Source organism: Schistocerca nitens, chromosome 4 (assembly GCF_023898315.1).
Source record: "Schistocerca nitens isolate TAMUIC-IGC-003100 chromosome 4, iqSchNite1.1, whole genome shotgun sequence".
Lineage (NCBI taxonomy): Eukaryota > Metazoa > Arthropoda > Insecta > Orthoptera > Acrididae > Schistocerca > Schistocerca nitens.
Genome location: NC_064617.1, coordinates 80,180,839 through 80,204,183, shown reverse-complemented (window position 1 = coordinate 80,204,183; position 23,345 = coordinate 80,180,839).

Here is a 23,345-nt window from a genome sequence, read left to right as displayed (position 1 = left end):
CTTTGCTGGAGGTATTTGTCAGATGTATACACCGTCCCTCCGAAAAAATCCGAGACTGGTTTTATTCGTGGAGTATAGGCCTAAACGACTTCAGCGCAGTGACTACAGTGATGACAAAGTGCAGAAATTCACGTAAAGGGTCAACGCAGTAACCGATATTTAAGCCAATGTGACGGGCGAGTTGAACGACATCCCACAGGAGTTTTCTGATGGTTTCACATGGTGGTATGAACGTTCTGTGCATCGTACTCAAGTATGGGTAGACGATGTAGAACACCTGGAGCAATAAAACCACCATCTTTACTTTTATCTCTTTTTGTTAATTCAGTCTCGAAACTTTTTGGACTGACGGGTTAGCTTCGTACGGAAGTAAAAGGTGAAAGATAAAAAATTCAGACAAGAAAAAAAATAGAACCGTTTGAAATATTGTGCCATAGAAGAATGCCGTAGATTAGACGAGTAGATTGTTGAAGAGGCGTGGAATAGAACTGGAGAAAAATAATTTTATGGCACAATCTGACTAAGAGAGGATTCAGTTGACAGGACACGTCCTGAGGCATCGAAGCGTCGTTAGTTTGATAATGGAGAGAAGGATGGGGGTGAAAGCTGCAGAGGGAGAGCTCGGCGCGGTTACAGTAAGCAGGCTCAAATGGACGTAGGCTGCAGTAGCTGGGCGAGCATAAACGTACTTGCACGGGACGGACTAGCGTGCAGATCTGCACCGAACCAGTCTTCGGACTAAACACCATAACAACACAGCTCTTTTTCCAATAGGGTTTTCACTTTCGCTTCAATTGGGTTTTTTCTTTCCCAATGTGCACTTTTACGGACAGCTTCATCAGGACTACACTCAATTACCATGTCAACGTATCAAAAAGATGTATCACAGAATTTTGTTGATTTGTGTTGTGTATGTCATCACAACGAAGTAACTTCTCCACGTTGTCTACTTATACCTACATATACAGTTTTCAAATCGGACACTAATGGAAATCAGATTTTTTCCTATGTTGTCCAGAACATTCCCTAATACACAACTTGAAAATAAATAATTTGCAGGTTTCGAGCACTGAAACACGAGCCTATTGGTTCCAAGATCTTAACCCACAGCCGAGGCTGTTGTTTCCTAACGCGTCATTGTTTCTTCTTTGAAATTAAACAGCGCCGCACTCTCACGCTAGCCATCCTGACGTTCACGATCGTTGAAAGGCTTCTTAAAAGTCTGTGGACAAGGTCCCAGGCGTTCCGCCCCTTTAAAAATGGATTAAGGGATTTAGCTTTGTAATTAACGTCGGAAAATCGCCGTGGGACTCGGTATGGTATGACATAACAATTCTGGGAGCTTCTCTGACAAACAAACTTTACAAACTGCAGTGAAGATCCAAGCGATAAACATGTATGTAACACGTCGTATCGACGACGTTCGTTCCCCTGAGCTTGAAATATCCCTTTACAGATTTATTAAAACAGTCATTAGACTTGGAAAAAATGGTTCAAATGGCTCTGAGCACTATGAGACTTAACATCTGAGGTCATCAGTCCCCTAGACTTAGAACTACTTAAAGCTAACTAACCTAAGGACATCACACATATCCATGCCCGAGGCAGGATTCGAACCTGCGACCGCAGCAGCAGCGCGGTTCCGGACTTAAGCGCCTAGAACCGCTCGGCCACAACAGCCGGCCTAGACTTGGCAGATTAAGAAGAACATGCCTCCTATCGAAGTGTCTACTTCTGGTCCAAGCAATGGAAAGAAGATTGCGAATCATGTAGCGTCTTGTGTGAAATGCTTGCAGTTTCTTATCACAGTTTGCAGCACCCACTGTACGCAAGTTACTCTATCAACACACAGACAAAATCTCCCTTTATGTATCAATAACACATTCAATAAACCCCAAATGCTTGCGAGCTGCTACAGTATGCAAGTAATGTGTTCCGCGTCTGTTAATAAAAACGTCAGCTAATACCAAACGAGGTGACGCAGCAACAAGACATTGGATTCGCATTCGGGGGATACCGGTTCAAATCCTTGTCCGGTCATCCAAACTTAGGTTTCCGTGGTTTTCCTAAATCGCTTTAGGCAGATGGTCCCTTCGAAAGGGACACTATCGATTTGATTCCGCATCCTTCATCCATCCGAGCTTATGCTCCGTCTCCAATGACCTCACTGAGCGAGGTGAAGCAGTGGTAAGCCCACTGGACTCGCATTCGGGAGGTCGATTGTTCAAACCCGCGTCCTGCCATCCAGATTTAGGTTTTCAGTAATTTCTCTAAATAGCTCCAGACAAACGCTGGGATGGTTCCTTTGAAAGGGCACGGCCGATTTTCTTCCCCATCCTTTAGATAAACCGATCTTGTACTCCTTCTCTAATGACCTCCATGTCGACGGGACTTTAAACTCAACCTTCCATACTTCCTTCCTCAAATGACCTTGTCGTCGGTGACACATTACACCCCACTCTTCATTCTTTGGACTATAAATGCTACGATAGCTCTCATAGCTCCGCATTTCACAAAAGATATCTAGAGTAATTCATGCAGGTAGCTATGAAGCTTCGACAGTAAAGATCATTTTCTCTCGCGCATTTTACAGAGTACAGACACACGGAGAGCTTCTACAATCGCAATAAAAAGCATAGGAGCTAGACGCACTGGGAAATTATGATCTGAATGGCATCCCGTGCCTAAATATGTACATTTTTCCTTGAAAGACACTGCTGACAAAACAGTGAAGGACGCAGAAGGGGAGGAAGAAGGGAAATGAAACTTCATAGGTTGAATGGTTGTGCGACATTATTTCACTAACTGCACAATCGGGTCAAATGTCCAAAGAATTTGGCAGTATGAGCCCACTTATCAGTACGGTATTGCCCCCTCTCTGGCCTGGTCACATACACTGATTCGGTTGGAAAAAGTGTCATACGCCCTCAAGCCAAACTCGCCCACAGCTGGTCCTTGATTTCCTGGATGCTGGTACTGGAGTTGAAATCCCATCTGGCCCCATACATGCTCTACCAGGGCCACATCTGTGGACGTTGCTGCCCATGGCATTCCTCAGTACCACGCAGAGGGTTCATAGAGACACGTGCCATGTCTGGCAACACGATATCGTCGCATGGGAGGCAACATATGAGGATGTAGGATACCCGTGTCGTGCCATTTTACCATTAGAGTTTCCTCAATCACCACCAGCCGTGACTCAAAGTGAAACGCGATGGCTCCCCATACTTTGACATCAGGTGCTAACACCGCCCTGCCTCTCCAAAAAATTGGAAGAATTCTGACGAGGTAGCCTCCATTTTCGCCAACGAATGTCGGCTAGGATAGTGCAGAACCACGATTCACCACTGAACACAATGCGATGCCATTCATCTGCTGCCCAAGCTGCCCTGACATGGCACCACTCCAAACGCAGCACTTGTTCAGATGTCGACGGTTGCCTAATTCCCTACTCCAGCTGCTGCTTGTCTTCAGCCAATACTGTGAGATGTTACAAAGTGTTACAGGGAAACCATTACTCGTCTTCAAATGGCAGATACAGATGCGAAGGTTTTACGATGTGCTTGGTGCACAATAGAGCGATCCTCCCTCTTGGTGGTCGAATGTGGTCAATTATAATCTTGACGACACTCACGCCTGTCCTCAGGTTACCATGCAGTCCAACGTTGGGCCACTGTCACATCCAGATACCTCATAAATCTGGATATTACAGGGTTCGACCGCTGGCGAAATGGAACTCCACAATGAGGCCCTTTCAAGTTCTTGTCAGCTGCTGATGACGGTGTCTCACACGTGTACCTGGCATCTCTGTGCCCCACACAGCGATCGATCAAGATCTGACGCTCTTCACGCCCCTTATATACCCCACCAGGCCTGATAAGAAGACTAAATCCGAACAACATCAGTGCACTTTGTTGGCCATTCTATGTGTCACTGAGAATTGCAGCTCTAATGATTTGCATACATGGATGTACGTGTACGAGGTTACACTGAAATTCGAACATGTCTTCCGGCTACTTATGTAACACGAGGATAATGGAATGTAGTCGAATTAAATCAGGTGATGCTGAGGGAATTAGATTAGGAAATGAGACACTTAAAGTAGTAGATGAGTTTTGCTATTTGGGCAGCAAAATAACTGATGATGGCCGAAGTAGAGAGGATATAAAATGTAGACTGGCAATGGCAAGGAAAGCGTTTCTGAAGAAGAGAAATTTGTTAATATAGAGTATAGATTTAAGTGTCAGGAAGTCGTTTCTGGAAGTATTTGCATGGAGTGTAGCCATGTATCGAAGTGAAATATGGACAATAAATAGTTTAGACAAGAAGAGGATAGAAGCTTTTGAAATGTGTTGCTGCAGAAGAGTGCTGCCGATTAGATGGGTTGATCAAGTAAATAATGAGCAGGTACTGGATAGAATTGGAGAGGAGAGGAATTTGTGGCACAACTTGACTAGAAGAAGGGATCGTTTGGTAGGACATTGCATGGGGGCTTAATTAAAATAAAATGAAAATAATTTTAATTTTTTGTAGCTGTTTGTCCAATTACGAAGTGTCGTAAACGGTTGGCCCTGACTAGTATTATTACGCTATCTGACTGCATAGAACAATAACAAAGAATGAAATGGAATTTTTCGTTAACACAATTAATTAATTAAGTCCCCAGCAACTATAAAACCTACGAAACCAAAGCACAAGTATAACTGTTCTGTGTGTGGAAGTGTAACTCAACGTACACATCTGGCACGGTTCTTCTTCAATAAGACAAGAATTTTCAAATACCATTTATACTGAAGTAATTAAAGAAAATAGAAATACCATAATTACGCAAGAAAACCAGAATTACACTCTAATACAAGAACACAAACCAGATGCTTTGTTGACTGAACCTGTAATGACGCATTATTTAAGACACTGAAATAATGAAAAAAAAAGCACAGAATATTTTACTTTCATATATATTGACGAAAAGCACTCTGATCATTACAGTATTTCCATTCGAACCATCTGCTGTCTAGCCCATCAAACAACTGCATAAAACATGGAACAACATCTCGACAAACACTGCCCACTAGCACATCTCAACACACGCTGACTACCACGAGTCCTCGACAAGCACTGCCCACTACGACATCTCAATAATCACTGCCTACTACGAGTTCTAAACAAGCACTGCCTACCACGACATCTCAAGGATCACTGCCAGTGGAGGCGGCGGAACAATACTCTCTAGCGCGATCTCTGGCGCTGTGGCTCAGTGTAGCCACCTTTCATATGCCCTTCCTCCACGGGCTAGAATTTGATGGTATTTTTGCCAGCATTGGTGGTGAAAATACCACCAAATTCGTCAAAAAAATACAGACAAAAATAAAAGATAATATTAATGCGTAAATATCATATAACTAGATAAAATTTTGGCTTTGCACTGACCTTTCAATAACCTAATATATAGAATACAGTAAGCAATACAAATTCTTTCATACATGTGACTTTACATAACAGTTTACACAAGTATTATGTGGTTAAACAGTTCAATCAATAGCGTCAGCAATGACGAATATGTGCAGGTAAGAGTCTCATAACTTTTCACAAACAGTAATACACAAAAATCGGTTTATACAAATTTTCACATAAATGCTTTTGATTTAGAAAAAACAAGTAGTTGATAGTTCCAGCAGTAGCACCCAGCAATGGTCAACAGGTGCAAATACCAACAAGTGACATTTTTTCAGTAGAAACAGTCCATCAGTAGCACCCAGTAATGTTGAATAGGTGCAGACCGACAAGTAACACCATTTCAGTATAAGCAGTTCCATTAGTGGCACCAGCAATGTTGAACAGGTGCAGACACCAACAAGTAACACCATTTCAGTATATGCAGTTCCATTAGTGGCACCAGCAATGTTGAACAGGTGCAGACACCCACAAGTAACATCTTTTCAGTAGAAGCAGTCCATCAGTGGCACCCAGTAATGTTGAATAGGTGCAGACACCAACAAGTAACACCATTTCAGTATAAGCAGTTCCATTAGTGGCACCAGCAATGTTGAACAGGTGCAGATATCAACAGGTGACATCTTTTCAGTAGAAGCAGTCCATCAGTGGCACCCAGCAATGTTGAGCAGGTGCCGACACCAACAAGTGACATCATTTCGGTAGAAGCAGTCCATCAGTGGCACCCAGTAATGTTGAATAGGTGCAGACACCAACAAGTAACACCATTTCAGTATAAGCAGTTCCATTAGTGGCACCAGCAATGTTGAACAGGTGCAGACACCAACAAGTAACACCATTTCAGTATAAGCAGTTCCATTAGTGGCACCAGCAATGTTGAGCAGGTGCACACAGCAACAGGTGACAACTTTTCAGTAGAAGCAGTTCCATTAGTGGCACCAGCAATGTTGAACAGGTGCCGACACCAACAAGTGACATCATTTCGGTAGAAGCAGTCCATCAGTGGCACCCAGTAATGTTGACCAGGTGCTGACCGCAGTCCATAAAATTCACTATCACTAATCACACTGTTCATCAGCAGAAATTAAACATGTCCTAGTGGCACCAATCATGTAGAAAAAGTGCAAATAACAGTCCATACTATTCCCTATCACTAATCACACAGTTCATCAGTAGAAATTAAACATGTCCTAGTGGCACCAATCATGTAGAAAAAGTGCAAATAACAGTCCAAAATATTCCCCATCACTAATTAGACAGTTCATCATACAAATAATAATAAACACACAAATGATATCAGATAATTGTCATATTAACTATTACAATACACAAATAGCAGTAAACCTATAATATTTATGGGTGTCAGTGCAAGCCACAACAAACAAGTAAAATAATATTTAGGAGATAGGTTGGGATCACTTCTCTGGGATTATAAAAGGAAAACACACAAAACACACTCACTCATCTTTCATCCACATCTAGTGCTACTGTGTAGTTGAATAGTGTTAACTGTGTAAATGCAATTCTGTCAAAATTTTATGTTCATCATGTGTATCAAGTAGTAGTGGCAGCAATGTATAACAGTCAAAAATAGTTAGTCAACGTCATAGTCATCATGTCAAGACCAATGTTTGCCAAGCCAGATCAAAATGTACGGTTGCTGAACAACTGTCAGTGAGCCAAGATATGCAAATGCTTCTTCTCTCAAAAAAAAGTATATACTGCTTAGTGATTTGACAAAGTGTGTATGTAGACAATCTTCCTTCTACCTGAGTGTTCTAGTCTGCCATCTTCATCCTCCTTGTTCCATATAGACCAACAAAAAAAAATATGCTCCTCACTTACTTCACCTCTTATCCACCAAAACTCCAATAATCATCATCATCACATAATCTCAATACTTCAATAATACCTCTTCAATACGTCGATACATATAAATCTTATCATCAATATCATTTACCTTACCTCTTGTCCACGAAAACACCAATAATCATCAACTTCAGATAATCTCAATACCTCAATAATACCTCTTCAATACATCGATACATATAAACCTCAGCACCAATATCATTTCACTTCCATAACAACTCTTTCCTCTAGTCAGTCTCCTCGAACAAGTACAGACAAAATCCTAGTGCAACTTCAATTCAGCATCCCATACAATCTGAAGACACAGTGTCCACACACAACCTCTGTGTAATCCATCTGACCCAAATTTTCTACTCATTATAAATTATAAGATACATTTTGGTTCCTTGTCCATCCTTAAATAAAAGAAATGCATACATGACCTCTAACAGCCTTTAGTTCGAAGAACTTTCAGTAATTAAGTACGATTACGGAGTGTTAATGATCATAATATTTCACAGTGTGTACACCACTTCAAGAATCATGGCAAACAGAAGCAAACATGTGGAGTATTTCTTGTGTCAAGTGTCACTTCCTATTTCAATTACTCACGAAAAATGCAGTGTAATAACTGTCAATGGTCTAACCTAGTGTTGGTATGTCATGTCGTTAGCTTCCTTCCTATTAGCATAAATTTATACAGCTTCCATAAAACCTCCAGCTCATGTGACTTCTATGCAGTTTCTTGTACCAATGTCGTTCGTAGAATTATAGCAGTTCATTTTCTTATCTTAAAAATATAAGGCACTGAGCGTAAGCAAAACAAGCAATAGCGAGTAAATATACCAGTAGAGAACAGAATGTCAAAAAGTGGATGCAGCACAATCCCTACAACGAGGCTCTGTCAAGCGAACAATCTATAATTAACACCATGGTGTGACCTAAACTCCATGTTCGTACACCGTATATCAGTATTCTATATACCAAATTAAAGAGTACTTATGACAACAAACAGAAATGTGTAAATATGCAATGCATACGCAAAGCAGCAAATATGTATCTTACGTAATAAACAGGTCATTAGCATCATATCAGCATAAGCAAATAAATGTTCATATCTAATCTTAATAAGTAAACATGAAGGCGCAAGCAGATAAATCACAAAGTATAACCTACATACATAACCACAGTCAGCACAATTAATCAGTTGACAATTACAATTTAAATAAATAAGCATAGCAGGCACATAATAAAAAAATATGACATCAGTGAAAAAGCAGTGCAACCAAGCGATGCATAATATACACAAGTAACAACCCTATTCATTAATCACTCATTGTCAAAATCAGTTAATGTGCGCAAGCACGTCGCTTCACAAGTAAATTCATAGAACATGAAATTTAGCACAAAGTATGAGTCACGTAATCGCGAGCGGCACATTACGTCTAAAGTACGTACCTAAGTGGAAATATGTTACCTGAAAAAATTAACTCAATTAATCGTTACCTTTTTGGTTTTTTACTTCTTTTTTTTTTAAATTACATTCTTCCTGAAATTTTCTCCATAGCAAGTCCTCTTAACGTCGGACACACACAGAATTTACCTGAAGGTCTTAAATATTTTACACAACCGTATCCTGAAAAATACTGAACGTTAATAACATAATTTATAAAGTCACCATAGCTTTATACAGAATTTAGTCGGAGAAATTAGACTGTGTATTTGTTTACGTCTGTCAGTGCATTCGCACTGAGCGCTCGATCAGCTGTAGGCGCGTGACGTAGGAAGTAATTGTTTGCGGTCAACGACTGCCTTGTGCGGCGCGCAGACTGACTGTTGCTTTGAGTATGTGCCGCCGCCAAAACACAGCGCGGTATCCTTGTATTCTCTGCATGTTTACATGTAGCTGTTAGTTTCTCTAAAGTATGTCATTCCACAAAAATTTTAACGTTAGATATGTGATGTATTCCCTTAGAGCGTCGAGATTTAAGTTTCTACTTCAACAGTGTTATCATGGATAATTTTGCGAATCCTATATGGACCGTTATAAAGCAGAAAAAATTTGCGACATAAGCCTTTTCCTTTATGAGACAAACGATGAGACTTAATTAACACCTTTTGACCAACTGACAAAATTTTTAAACGACCAGGACGTTTAGCTGATTTCTCTCTTCTAGCAGCAACAGACGCAATATTTCGTAGAGCCAGGTTGACAACTTCAGAATGCCGCAGTTTCCGTGAAGGCGGAAAAGGAACGATTTCAGAAATGCGATTTGTTGGTACTTTATTTCTTAATATCAATAGAGGCGGTAAAGAAGTTGAGTCATTAGGAAGTTCATTCAGAATGTTTTGAAAAATATGAAGATACTGATCCCAAGTTCTGTGATTCTGATGACAATAAAGACGGCACAATTTATTGATTTCCTTCATCCATCTCTCTGAAGCATTAGATTGAGGGTGAAAAAGTGAAATAAAAATTGGTTTAATCTTACGACGCCGTAGAGTACGAAGCCAAATTTTAGAGCGAAACTGTGATCCATTATCTGATATAACCTTATCAACATGACCCACTTCTTTAAGAAAATGTTTGATGAAAGCGTTAGATACTGAACGAGCTGTTGCTTTGCGTAAAGGTGTAAAACACACATATTTTGATGTTAATTCCACTGCTACGAAAATATACACAAAACCATTAGTAGAACGAACCACTGGACCGAACAAATCGACTGCAGCCATGTCCTTTAATTTCGCTGGAATGATAGGAAACAAAGGTGCTCTGTGAGAAACAGTTGGCGGCTTAGCCTTTTGACATAATTTGCATTTGGCAAGAACAGATCGAATACGTTTTTCCATATTACTGAAGTAGCAATTTTCTCGTAATTTATGAAAGCATTTTCTGGGACCAAAGTGCGCATAACTAAAATGTGTGTACCAAATCAATTTATTGACCCACTCATCAGGAATACAAACTAACCAAACAGAGTTGTCGACCGATTTTCGTTTGAAAAGAATGTCATTGCGAACTAAATAATACTGTCTGATCGCTACGCTTTCCTTTCTCCTCCACTTCTCCTTAATGTCCTTCCAGATGGGATCCTTATTTTGCTCCTTAGCGATGTCCTGGAGCGAAGAAGAAATAAAATTCTCAAACGCAACACCTTGAATGTACATCAAACAATAATGGTTTTCTTTGCAGTCCTCTTCAGCACTTTGTTTCAAACCCATAGGTGCACGTGATAAAGCATCAGCAACAATATTTGAAGATCCCTGTATGTAAACAATACTAAAATCAAATTCCTGTAGGTACAACGCCCATCGTGACAATCTGCCATGAGTTAATTTTGTCGACATAAGAAATTCCAAAGCTCGATGATCAGTGTAAACCTTAGTATGTCTACCGAACAAAAATGTGCGAAATTTTGTGAAAGCCCAAACAACAGCCAAAGCTTCAAGTTCCGTAATCGAATAATTCTTTTCGGATTTAGAGAGAACACGACTTCCAAATGCAATAGTCTTCTGTACTACAACGCCGTTTTGTTCTATCTCTTGAAATAAATGTGCACCTAGGCCTTTGTATGATGAGTCCGTCGCCAAACAAAAATCTTTAGATAAATCCGGATGTGAAAGAAGTGGAGCAGCAACTAAAGCGTCACGAAGTTGTTCAAATTCTGATTGAGCTTCCTCATCCCAACACCAATTAGAATTTTTTCCAGATAATTCACATAAACGAGGTGTGGCCAAATTGTCCAATCTAACAAAGCGTCTAAGAAAATTACAGACACCAAGGAAACTACGAACATCACGTTTTGTGGTAGGAACAGCATAATTACGAATAGCGTCTAGTTTCTCTGGATCAGGGAGAATACCTTCTGTAGAAATAAGGTGACGGAGAAATTTCACCTGAGAACGACCAAATTCAGATTTTTCCAAGTTCACTGTCATGCCAACTCGTGCAAAAATACGTAATAATGAATCCAAAATTTTGTTATGCTCACTTCAAGAACGTTTAGCAATAAGAATATCTTGAAAAAAGAGACAGCATTGGTCGTATATTTTTACTATTGCAAAATCGATTTTCTGTCACTGAGTGACCATCTTCAGTGCTATATGGTCACTCAGTGACAGAAAATTGATTTTGCAATAGTAAAAATATACGACCAATGCTGTCTCTTTTTTCAAGTATACCTGTTATCTGGTCGTTGTGCACAAGACAACATGGAGTCGCCAATCAATAAGAATATCGTCAACATATGAAGTAATATTGTCACGGAGATAAACAGGTAAAATTTCATTTAAGCTACGAATGAATGCTGCTGAAGATACAGTAAGTCCAAACGGTAATTTCCGAAACTGGTAACAGTTACCAAAGGCTAAAAAGGCAGTATATTTTCTACAATCAGGATGGAGTTCTATTTGCCAAAAACTTGCGCGCATATCAATCGTGGATAAAACTTTAATTCCATGGAAATGTTGAAGAAGTTCATCTAAATTTTGTGGACGGTCAGTTTCAGGAATAATAATATTATTTATCTGTCTGGAATCCAGAACCAAACGAATTGACCCATCCTTTTTAAGAACAACGTGTAATGGGCTGGTATAAGGGCTGACTGCTGGCTCAATAATGCCCTGATCTAACATATATTGAAGTTCATTCTTAACCTTGTCTCTGTAAGCCAAAGGAATAGCGTACGTTTTCCCGCGAAATGGTGTGTGTTCTTTTACTTTAAATAAATATTGTAAGCCTTGTATAGCTCCTGTGTGATGACTAAACACTGTAGCATGTGAAGTCAAAATATGGTGCAGCTCTTCTCTTGCAACGTCATCTGGCACTTCAGCTTTTTTAACCTTTTCATTAATTAATTATTCGCTACTAATTATATCCTCCATCGCGTCTCTGTATCTATTGTCATTGTCATGAATAAACACACTGTCGTCATAATGCTCAACGAAAACATCAGAAGTAACAAACCTTAAACATTTTGTATCTGATTCAGATCTTGCTAAACACTCGAAAAATTTCAAACATTTCGGCATTCCGGCAACAGTCAAATTCACACTTCCTTCTTTAAAGTTCAAAATTGCCTTATGTGTGTTAAGAAACTCCATACCTAATATAATCTGTGTACCGAGTAATGGAACAATAATAAAATTAGCAGACAATTCGTATCCTTGACAAATGAAATTTAGGTTGGTCTGTTGTTTAACTTCCACACCTTTTCCAGAAATCGCTCCTCGAATTGTAGTTTTAGAAATAGGTAACACAGGACAGGCAATAGTTCTTTCACATATACGAAAAACTGATTCACTAATGACGTTCAATGGGCTCCCAGAATCTAAAACTGCAGTGAACTTATTCTTACCCACACATACTTCAATAACAGGATGTAAAAATGCGTCTACATTATTTTCCTTTTCGCCTAGCAAAATGTCTCTCATATCTTCCAGGCGTACGTAGTGTAAAGTTGTAGTGTCATTACTTTCTGAACCGTCTATATTGCTGCCAGAAGCCGAAGCTGCAAGTCATGGTCGATTGTTTGCGTCACGTCTTTGATTATTCCCGTCATTTCGCGGATCAATTTCTACTATTTCCACTTGTCTCTCTGAATTTCTGTCACGCGGAGGGTGCCAATTAGGTCCTTCCTGTCTGTTAGATGCAAATTCTTGGTTGTGTCTGTTATTAAAATTTCTGTTATCCTGTCTGTCTGCATAACTACTTCTTGTATAATTTCGACTGTCACTTCTGAAATTATTGTTAGACCTACTACCCTGGTTATTTCTGTAGTAAGAGTTTCTATTATTGTATGAATAATTTCTGTCTTGATGATACCGATTACTGTTTCCGTATGATTGATCATTCCGGTAAGAATTACCGTTATTATAATTGTCTGTGTAATTTCTGTTAGAACGTCTGTTATTGTCATAAGGCTGGTATCTATTGTCCTGTCTGTTACGTCTGTCATTCTCAAAATTACCCATATAACGCCTGTTCCGATCACTATCCCTTTTCTCTGAAAATCTATCGTAATTACTGTTACTGAAAAAGTTACAAGAAGTCCCGTCGTCGTTGTCATACTCAAGTTCTTGTAACAAAGTCTTAAAAGTCTCAATGTCGTCTTTACATCTTCCAGCTAAAGCAATTTGTCTTATGGATTGTGGCAGCTTAGTTAAACAAATGCGAATTAATTCAGTCGGGCTATAAGGGTTGAACAGGAACTGATTCTTTCGAATCATGTCCTCAAAGTATTCCGCCGGCGTGCGGAACTCAGACTGTTTAAAATTACGCTGCATAATCAGACTATGTTTGACTCTGTCTTGTGTGTTTTCGGACCAATATGCCGATAGAAATGCATGATAAAAATCATTCAGATTATTACAATCTCTAATGAGTGCACGCATCCGCGTCGCCGGTTCGTTTTCTAAATGTCCACACATAAATTCCAGTTTGTGACTTAGTGGCCAATTTGGTGGGAGTGCATACATAAATTGATCTAACCATGCACATGGATGTATGTCATTCTTAGAATTGCGGAAGATCTTAAATTTCCGAACAGTCAAAAAGTGTTTATAGTCAAAGTTTTCGCCTCGTGGCGACAAAGACCTACCGCGTCTGTCCCAGTTTGAATGTCGATTATTGTCAAGTTCGCGCGCCTGGCGCTCTCTTGTTGCATCCCGTAAATGAAACAAATTATTTTCTTCAAACCCTTCTGCTATCTGTGATTCCAAATTTCTTTTGCTGTCTTTTCCTACAATTTCCCCTTCAATTTGTTTGACTTGCTTTCGTAATGCCTCAACTTCCGTTTTAACACGTTCATTAAATTTTCCCTGATTTTCAACATGCTTACTTATGTTCTGGTACTCTTCGGTTTCTGCAAATGGTAATGGAGCTGTATCATCCGAATCTCTGCCCCCATGTAAACTAAGACTTGTCAATTTATCTGAAATCTCCTCAACTCTTTCCGATAAGTCACCTATTTTTCTTTCTGTTTACCTACGTCTTCCGTAAGTGTCGCGACTCGGGTTTCAGTGTTGACACATTTGGTAGTTAACTGTTCATATTGTTGTGTTAGGTTATTTAATCTGTCATTTGGTACGGATTCCTCGATTCTCTCAAATATTTCTTCCTTATCGTGTGCACGTTGTAAATTTAACTCCGAAAATTTTTGTACTATCACGCGATCTCTTTCTTCCTGTTCTCTATCTTGTTCCCTTTGTCTAATCTCTACTGCAATTAATCTATTATTGTGAGAATTCAAAATCGGTTGTACTTCTTCTCTAATTTCTTTCTTTAATTCATCTTTCATGTTTTTGAAACATGTCCCTATTCGCGAATCTAACCGTGTTTCCATTGTTTTTAATTCAGATCCTAACTGTGATCCCAGTGAGTCTAACTGTGTTTCCATTGTTCCCATATCAGTTTCTAATCGTGTTGCCAAAGTTCCCATCTGTGATCCCAGTGAGTCTAACCGTGTTTCCATTGTTCCCATACCAGTTGTAATTGTTCCTATTTGTGATCCCTGTGAGTCTAACCGCGTTTTTAATTCAGATCCTTGTGAGTCTATCCGTGTTTTTAATTCAGATCCAAAATTTAATATTATACTCATCAACTGCTCCATGTTAACTGTTTCAAAATTCTTTTCGCCCCTAACATTTCCCGCAAAACCAGTTTCCTTCGTCATAGCTGTAAAGCTATCTGTGTTCGATACTACTCCAGAATCTTCTGTCATTAATCTCGTATTCTGTGAATTTTCTGATTGAGAAAAATTTTGAAATGGTTCCGGACTACTTTCCCGACTTATTAAATTATTTTCAACTTCATTATTCATCATCCTGTTGTCCTGTGTTGGCGAGTTCGCCATGTCAACAATTTCGTCATTCTGACTATCCATTATTTTTGCTTTTTTCATTGATCGCGTAATCATTTACAAAATATACAAAACTCGTCACTATATGAAAATTACACACAATGACACTTTATCATCAACAATCATTCACACGAAATGCTTCCCTCAAACACGATTAACGAACAATAGAAGAATGACAATTACCAAATCTACACATGCAAAATAGACTACAATTACTAGACTACAAATTACTACAACAATACTACTGTCTACTATTTTTACAATCAGAAGAATTCCAAGGGACGATCCGAAGCAGCGGTCGCCACGTGCATGGGGGCTTAATTAAAATAAAATGAAAATAATTTTAATTTTTTGTAGCTGTTTGTCCGATTACGAAGTGTCGTAAACGGTTGGCCCTGACTAGTATTATTACGCTATCTGACTGCATAGAACAATAACAAAGAATGAAATGGAATTTTTCGTTAACACAATTAATTAATTAAGTCCCCAGCAACTATAAAACCTACGAAACCAAAGCACAAGTATAACTGTTCTGTGTGTGGAAGTGTAACTCAACGTACACATCTGGCACGGTTCTTCTTCAATAAGACAAGAATTTTCAAATACCATTTATACTGAAGTAATTAAAGAAAATAGAAATACCATAATTACGCAAGAAAACCAGAATTACACTCTAATACAAGAACACAAGCCAGATGCTTTGTTGACTGAACCTGTAATTACGCATTATTTAAGACACTGAAATAATGAAAAAAAAACACAGAATATTTTACCTTCATATATATTGACGAAAAGCACTCTGATCATTACAGTATTTCCATTCGAACCATCTGCTGTCTAGCCCATCAAACAACTGCAAAAAAATGGCTCTGAGCACTATGGGACTCAACATCTTAGGTCATAAGTCCCCTAGAACTTAGAACTACTTAAACCTAACTAACCTAAGGACATTACACACACCCATGCCCGAGGCAGGATTCGAAACTGCGACCGTAGCAGTCCCGCGGTTCCGGACTGCAGCGCCAGAACCGCTAGACCACCGCGGCCGGCTCAAACAACTGCATAAAACATGGAACAACATCTCGACAAACACTGCCCACTAGCACATCTCAACACACACTGACTACCACGAGTCCTCGACAAGCACTGCCCACTACGACATCTCAATAATCACTGCCTACTACGAGTTCTAAACAAGCACTGCCTACCACGACATCTCAAGAATCACTGCCAGTGGAGGCGGCGGAACAATACTCTCTAGCGCGATCTCTGGCGCTGTGGCTCAGTGTAGCCACCTTTCAACATGTTCTGAGGCATCAAGGGATCATCAGTTTAGTACTGAAGGGAAGCGCGGAGGTTAAAAATCGTAGAGGGAGACCAAGGATCATTAAACAGATTCGGAAGCATGTAGGTTGCAGTAATTATTCGGAGATGAAGAAGCTTGCGGAGGATAGTAGCATGGAGAGCTGCATCAAACCAGTCTCTGGACTGAAGACCACAGCAACAACAACAACATGTATGTAAAACAATGCGTCTGTTCAGTCAAAGAGCAATAAAAGCTACAATGACAGTGCAAAACGTTGCATTTGTAAAACTAGAACACATGTAGAGACAAAAATCAATGTTTATCGCTGGTATAGTGACGAACGGGACGTGGGACTACGTCGTATGTCACTTGAGAGCTATACTTTTCGCCTGCATCTTAGCACTGGGCGTTGTTGCCGGACTAGATTACCGCATTAGATTAGATTAGTACTTGTTCCATAGATCATGAATACGACACTTCGTAATGATGTGGAACGTGCCAGGCTAATAAACCGCGTCTATATAAGATATTACATTACACAAAATATTACATGACACTAAATTTTTTTTTTTTTTTGGTGTTGGGGAAATTACCCACTTACTATATCCAAAAATTCATCTAATGAGTAGAAGGAGTTGCCATTAAAAAATTCTTTTAATTTCCTTTTAAATGCTATATGGCTATCTGTTAGACTTTTGATGCTATAAGGTAAGTGACCAAAGAGTTTTGTGGCAGCATAATTTACCCCCTTCTGAGCCAGAGTTAGATTTAACCTTGAGTAGTGAAGATCATCCTTTCTCCTAGTGTTGTAGCCATGTACACTGCTATTAGTTTTGAATTCGTACGGATTGTTAATAACAAATTTCATAAGTGAAGATATATATATTGTGAGGCTACAGTGAACATCTCTAGCTCTTTCAATAAGTGTCTGCAGGATGATCTTAGATGAGCTCCAGCAATTATTCTGATTACACGCTTTTGTGCAATGAATACTCTTTTACTCAATGATGAGTTACCCCAGAATATGATGCCATACGAAAGCAGAGAATGAAAATAGGCGTGGTAAGCTAATTTACTCAGATGTATATCTCCAAAATTTACAATGACCCTAATAGCATAAGTAGCTGAACTCAAACGTTTCAGCAGATCCTGGGTGTGTTTTTTCCAGTTCAATCCGTCATCAATGCATACACCTAGAAATTTTGAATATTCTAGCTTAGCTACCGATTTCTGATCGAAGTCTATATTTATTAATGGTGTCATTCCATTTACTGTGTGGAACTGTATATACTGCGTTTTCTCAAACTTTAATGAGAGCCCATTTGCAGAGAAACACTAAATGATTTTCGGAAAAACATCGTTTACAATTTCACCAGTTAATTCTTTTCTGTTGGGTGTGATAGCTATACTTGTATCATCGGCAAAAAATACCAGCTTTGCATCTTCGTGAATACAAAATGGCAAGTCATTAATATATATTAAGAACAGCAGAGGACCCAAGACCGAACCTTGCAGCACCCCATTCTTGATTGTTCCCCAGTTTGAGAAATCACCAGTTTTTTGCATATTATGTGAACTGTTTATTTCAACTTTCTGCACTCTTCCAGTTACATATGATTTAAACCATTTGAGCACTGTCCCATTCATACCACAGTACTTGAGCTTATCTAGAAGTATTCCATGATTTACACACTCAAAAGCCTTTGATAGATCACAAAAAATCCCAACGGGTGACTTTCAGTTACTCAGAGCATTTAATATTTCATTAGTGAAAGTATATTTAGCATTTTCCGTTGAAAAACCCTTCTGGAAACCAAACTGACATTTTGTTAAAACTTTATTTTTACAAATGTGTGAAGCTACTCTACAATACATTACTTTTTCAAGAATTCTGGATAAGGCAGTCAGAAGGGAGATTGGGCGGTAGTTGTTGAGATCAGACGTATCCCCTTTTTGATTCATTGGTTTAACAATGGCACACTTCAGTTTATCTAGGAAAATACCCTGCTTCAGAGAGCTATTACATATGTGGCTAAGAATCCCATTTATTTCTTGGGAACAAGCTTTTATTATCCTGCTATTATTCTTTCACCGAACAGATACTTTAGAGTGACATTAATTGTTTTGCATGTTTATTTCTGTGACATGGAAACGTTTCGTCTCCGGATATGAATTTCTTTTCATTTTAGTATCTATCCGACGGCCTCTACACAGGATGGACAAAACTGTGGAAACACAAGGAACAAAACACATTGCCATGCCGAATACGGTGTAGGAAAGCCGTTGGCGTTCAAAACAGCTTTTAGTCGTGTCGAAATGGATAAATACAGGCCCTGTACGGTACTAAAAGGTTTCTTGTACCATTCTACCTGCAAAATAGTGGCAAGTTCAGGTAACGATGGTAAAGGTAGATAGCGATCACGAAATCTTTTCTTCAAAGTGGACCACAGACGTCGTTCGTGGTCAAATATTACAGCGCAACATGCATGCTTGGCAGCCATCCGCATTTATATTCAAGTATGAATTTCTCACGGCGTTTCCATATTTATGCTTCCTGTCCAGCCCCTGTACATGTACGAACAGTGTGTAAGGATAGTTTAGGAACACTCTGGAATGAAGAGTTGTGACTGTATCTATGATTCATTGACAGGCAGGACGCAGCACTTTCTAGCACTTTCTACGAAAATGGTTCAAATGGATCTAAGCACTATGGGACTTAACATCTGACGCCATCAGTCCACTAGACTTAGAACTAGTTACACCTAAGTAACCTAAGGACATCACACACATCCGTGCCCGAGGCAGGATTCGAACCTGCGACCGTAGCAGCAGCGCGGTTCCGGACTGAAGCGCCTAGAACCGCTTGGCCACAGCGGCCGCCACTTTCTACATCTACATCTACACGAATACCTTGCAATTGACACGTACTTGTCAGACAGTATGTTTGTTTCGTGGTTTCAGCTAGAAGAACAAACGGAACTACGAAACTAATATACCCTGAGAAATTATGAAGCGATTACGGACGATACGGCTACACAAAAGAAAAATTTAATGACTTTTAAGTGCTTGGCAAAGGGTTCATAGAACCATTTTCAGTATTCCTCTACCTTCCACTCTCGAACAGAACGCTAGAAAAGCGAGCTTCTAAATCTTTCCGTGAGAACTCTAATTAACTTTGTTTTATTACGATGACCATTCCTCCCTAAATACATAGGAGTCAAAAAAATATTTTATCATTCGGAATAGAAAGTTGGTGACTGAAATTTCGTAGAAAGATATCGGCGGGATGGGAGCCATCCACAGATAAACAATAGCTTGGGGTGTATTGCTAGAAAGCTGCAGTAGGGCGGTGGTGGGAAGGGGAAAGGAATCGATTCGATTTGGTTACTTGTAACTGAAAAAGATGTGCAAGTGAAATCAATCAAAAAGCAATTCATATGCTTAAATCTTTGATTCTTTGCACTGGCAAAACCGACTTGTTAGCCTACTCCCAGGAGGAGTTCGTAGCCTGCACTATTTTAGTGTTGGTAACCATGTCGTTCAAGGACCAAGTAATTTCTCCTCACCACCGTTGCTGAACACGATAATAAGATAAAATTTTCATTGAGAAATAATTGCCTGAAGTTTATTACAGAATATAGACAAGAGTGCAGCTGGGTACTACCAGAAGCATGTTAACTATTGTTGTGTGAGCACCTAGTTGTAGGTAAAGGGTGCTCTGAAATAGACCAAAACATTACAAGAAGAACACACACAACACACACACGTATGTCTTAATATAATAAAAACTACAGGCAACACACAACACAACTGCAGCAAGTCACCATAGTGATCATTTTATGAAGGTGCTAAACAGAAAGGCAACGACTGAGTACACCGCAATGGTGGGTAATGCCGGGAAGGCTCACCTCTTGCAAGCAGCTTATACACTGAGGTACTTCCCAATATCGTGTAGGAGTTCCTTTTGCTCGGCGTAGAGCAGCAACTCGACGTGGCATAGACTCAACAAGTCGTTGGAAGTCCCCTGCAGAAACATTGAGTCATGAAGCCTCTACAGCTGTACATAACTGCGACAGTGTTGACGATGGAGGATTTTAAGCAAGAACTGATCTCTAGATTCTGTCTCATAAATGTTCGATGGGTTTCATGTCGGGCGATCTGGGTAGCCAAACCATTCGCCCCAATTGTCCAGAATGTTCTTCAAATCGTTCGTGAACAATTGTACCCCGGTGACAGGACGCATTGTCTACAAAAAAGATTCCACCGTTGTTTGGGAACACGAAGTCAATAAATGGCTGCAAATAGTCTCCAAGTAGCCGAACATAACCATTTCCAGTCAATGATCGCGTCAGTTTCACCAGAGAACACCGTTCATTCCATGTGAACAACACAGCCACACCACTAGGGAGCCACCACCTGCTTCCACAACGCGTTGTTGACAACTGTGATCCATGGATTCGTGGGGTCTGCGCCACACTCAAACCCTACCATCAGCTCTAACCAACTGAAACCAGAACTCATCTGACCAGGTGACGGTTTTCCAGTCGTCTAGGGTCCAACTGATACGGTCACGAGCCCACGAGAGGCGCTACAGGCGATGTCGTACTGTTAGGAAAGACACTGGCGCCGGTCGTCCGCTCCCATAGTCTATTAACGCCATATTTCGCCACACTATCCTAACCATACGTTCGTCGTAGTCCCACATTGATTTCTGCGGTTATTTGACGCATTGTCCTTGTCCGTTAGCTCCTACAACACTGTGCAATCGCCGCTGCTCTCAGCCGTAAGTGAAGGCCATCGGCCACTGCGTTGTCAGTGGTGAGAGGTAAAGCCTTAAATTTCGTGTTCTCTGCAGATTTTGACACTGTGGATCTCAGAATATTAAATTCCCTAATGATTTCCGAAATGGAATGTCCCACCCATTTGGCTCCGACTCGCATTCCGCATTCAAAGTTCGTTAGTTGCCGTCGCGCGCCCGTGATAACGCCGGAAATCTTTTCACGTGAATCACCTGAATACAAATGGCAGCTCCGCCAGAGCAGTGTCCTCTTATACTTTTTGTACGCGATGTTCCGGCCATCTGTATACGTCCATTTCGCTATCCCATGATTTTTGTGACGTCAGTGCATGTCAGTCCACTGCTGGCTGAGACGCCACGATCACTGAACACGATTAACGTCTACGAAAAATGAGACGAAAATGAGGGAGAACAGCGGGATTATGATGGTTTTAGAAACCTGTGGTTCGAATTTTCCGTTGAGCCAGGACCCCACCATCTGGTTCCAGTGCCAACATGAACAAGGGTGCCCTGAAAGAATCGTCTCCGACTCTTCCCTAGCATAAGACATTAGCGGACATTCGCAGAACTTGGTCAAGTAGGGCCGAAAGCATTGAGGAGTAAAGTGTTCTGCGTCCTGGTACCAAGCTTAACGGCCAAAACTGCTGTCGTTTCTAGCGGTCTGGGGCTTTCGAGGCAGCTTTCCAGCCCTTATTTGCAACATTATTGATTACTCCAGTAAATTTGCTAGTAATAATTAATGCACTACATGCAAAGATAGTAGAAATGGAGGGGGCTTTAGTGAGGTGACAAGATGCTCTGGTGATTCACAATTAATATCTTTAACTGAACGATTAATTTCGAAAATAAAGTAATAACTTTCCTTAGAGAGGTCGGCAGCTGCTCCTTCGAACCTTGTTTAGGAACGTTTAAAAAACAGCTGTCCGATGTTCTTACAAGAGTTAAAACTGATCAAAGTCAGAATAAAAGTCCTGCAAAAATGTATCCAGAAAATGTATCACTCGGCCGAATAACATTAATCGAGACCACCGCCTACGTTCGACGTCAACGTGCAATAGGAAACGCGGAAAGCAGCACAGTCGTTGTCGTAAAATGGAAACGGAGCGATTTCTCTGACTCCAAAACGGCATGATCATTGGCTTTCAGGCCAAGGGTGGAAGCGTTTCCTAAACGGTGAAGTATGTAAACTGTTCGCATGCAGCTGTTGATAAAGTGTACCGAGCGTGGCAAAATGGTGACGAACTGAACAACAACTTGAGAAATGTGTACGAGCGAGCAGACGTACAACTGTTGAGCAACTGACCGTCGAGATGAACCAACAGTGCCGTCTCAACGAGCGTTCAGCGAACTCTGCAGAGGACACGTCTGCGCTGAACCGCCGATCGTGTCGCAGCAACTCAGCAACGATGTCTGCAGCGGGGGAAAGAAAGGCAATCTGCAAACCAACAGGCTTCACGACAGCCTAACCGTGTACCCAATATCCGCCGCCAAAACATTGAGCTGTAGCAGATTCAGCCTAGAAGATAAGGATAGACGCAGCAAAATTCACCAGTCCTTGTTGTAGGAAGGTTTTATCGTAAAAAAAAATTTTGACAATTCAACAAAGTCACCGAGTTTCTATATGTTCGTTGTGCGGTCTGACACTCCTTGGTATCTTTGCCGGAATAAATTGAAATTCTCCTAATTTTTCCTTAAATAATTGATTAATGTCACTAAAGAACCAATCTTGTTCTCACTTAACGAAATATTCCACTTCAAAACTGATCTTGTTGACCACAATCGCCGATAAAGTTTTAAAACAGAATTTTACTACACTTCACAGTATCGATTATTTTCAAAATGTCAATACGTGTGTACTTCACATTAATAAAACTTTAAACTAGTTAATTATTGAAGATCGTTCACACTCCTGATAAAATTCTGCCAGAATCTCTTCAAGAAGTCTGAATTTTAATAACATTTGCAAATTTCACACATAAGTAATATTTACGATGTATGTCGTAACAACAGAGTCAACTGACTGCTTTAACTTCCAACTCGAAGTTTATTTAACAGTTGATAACCAATTGACATCCAA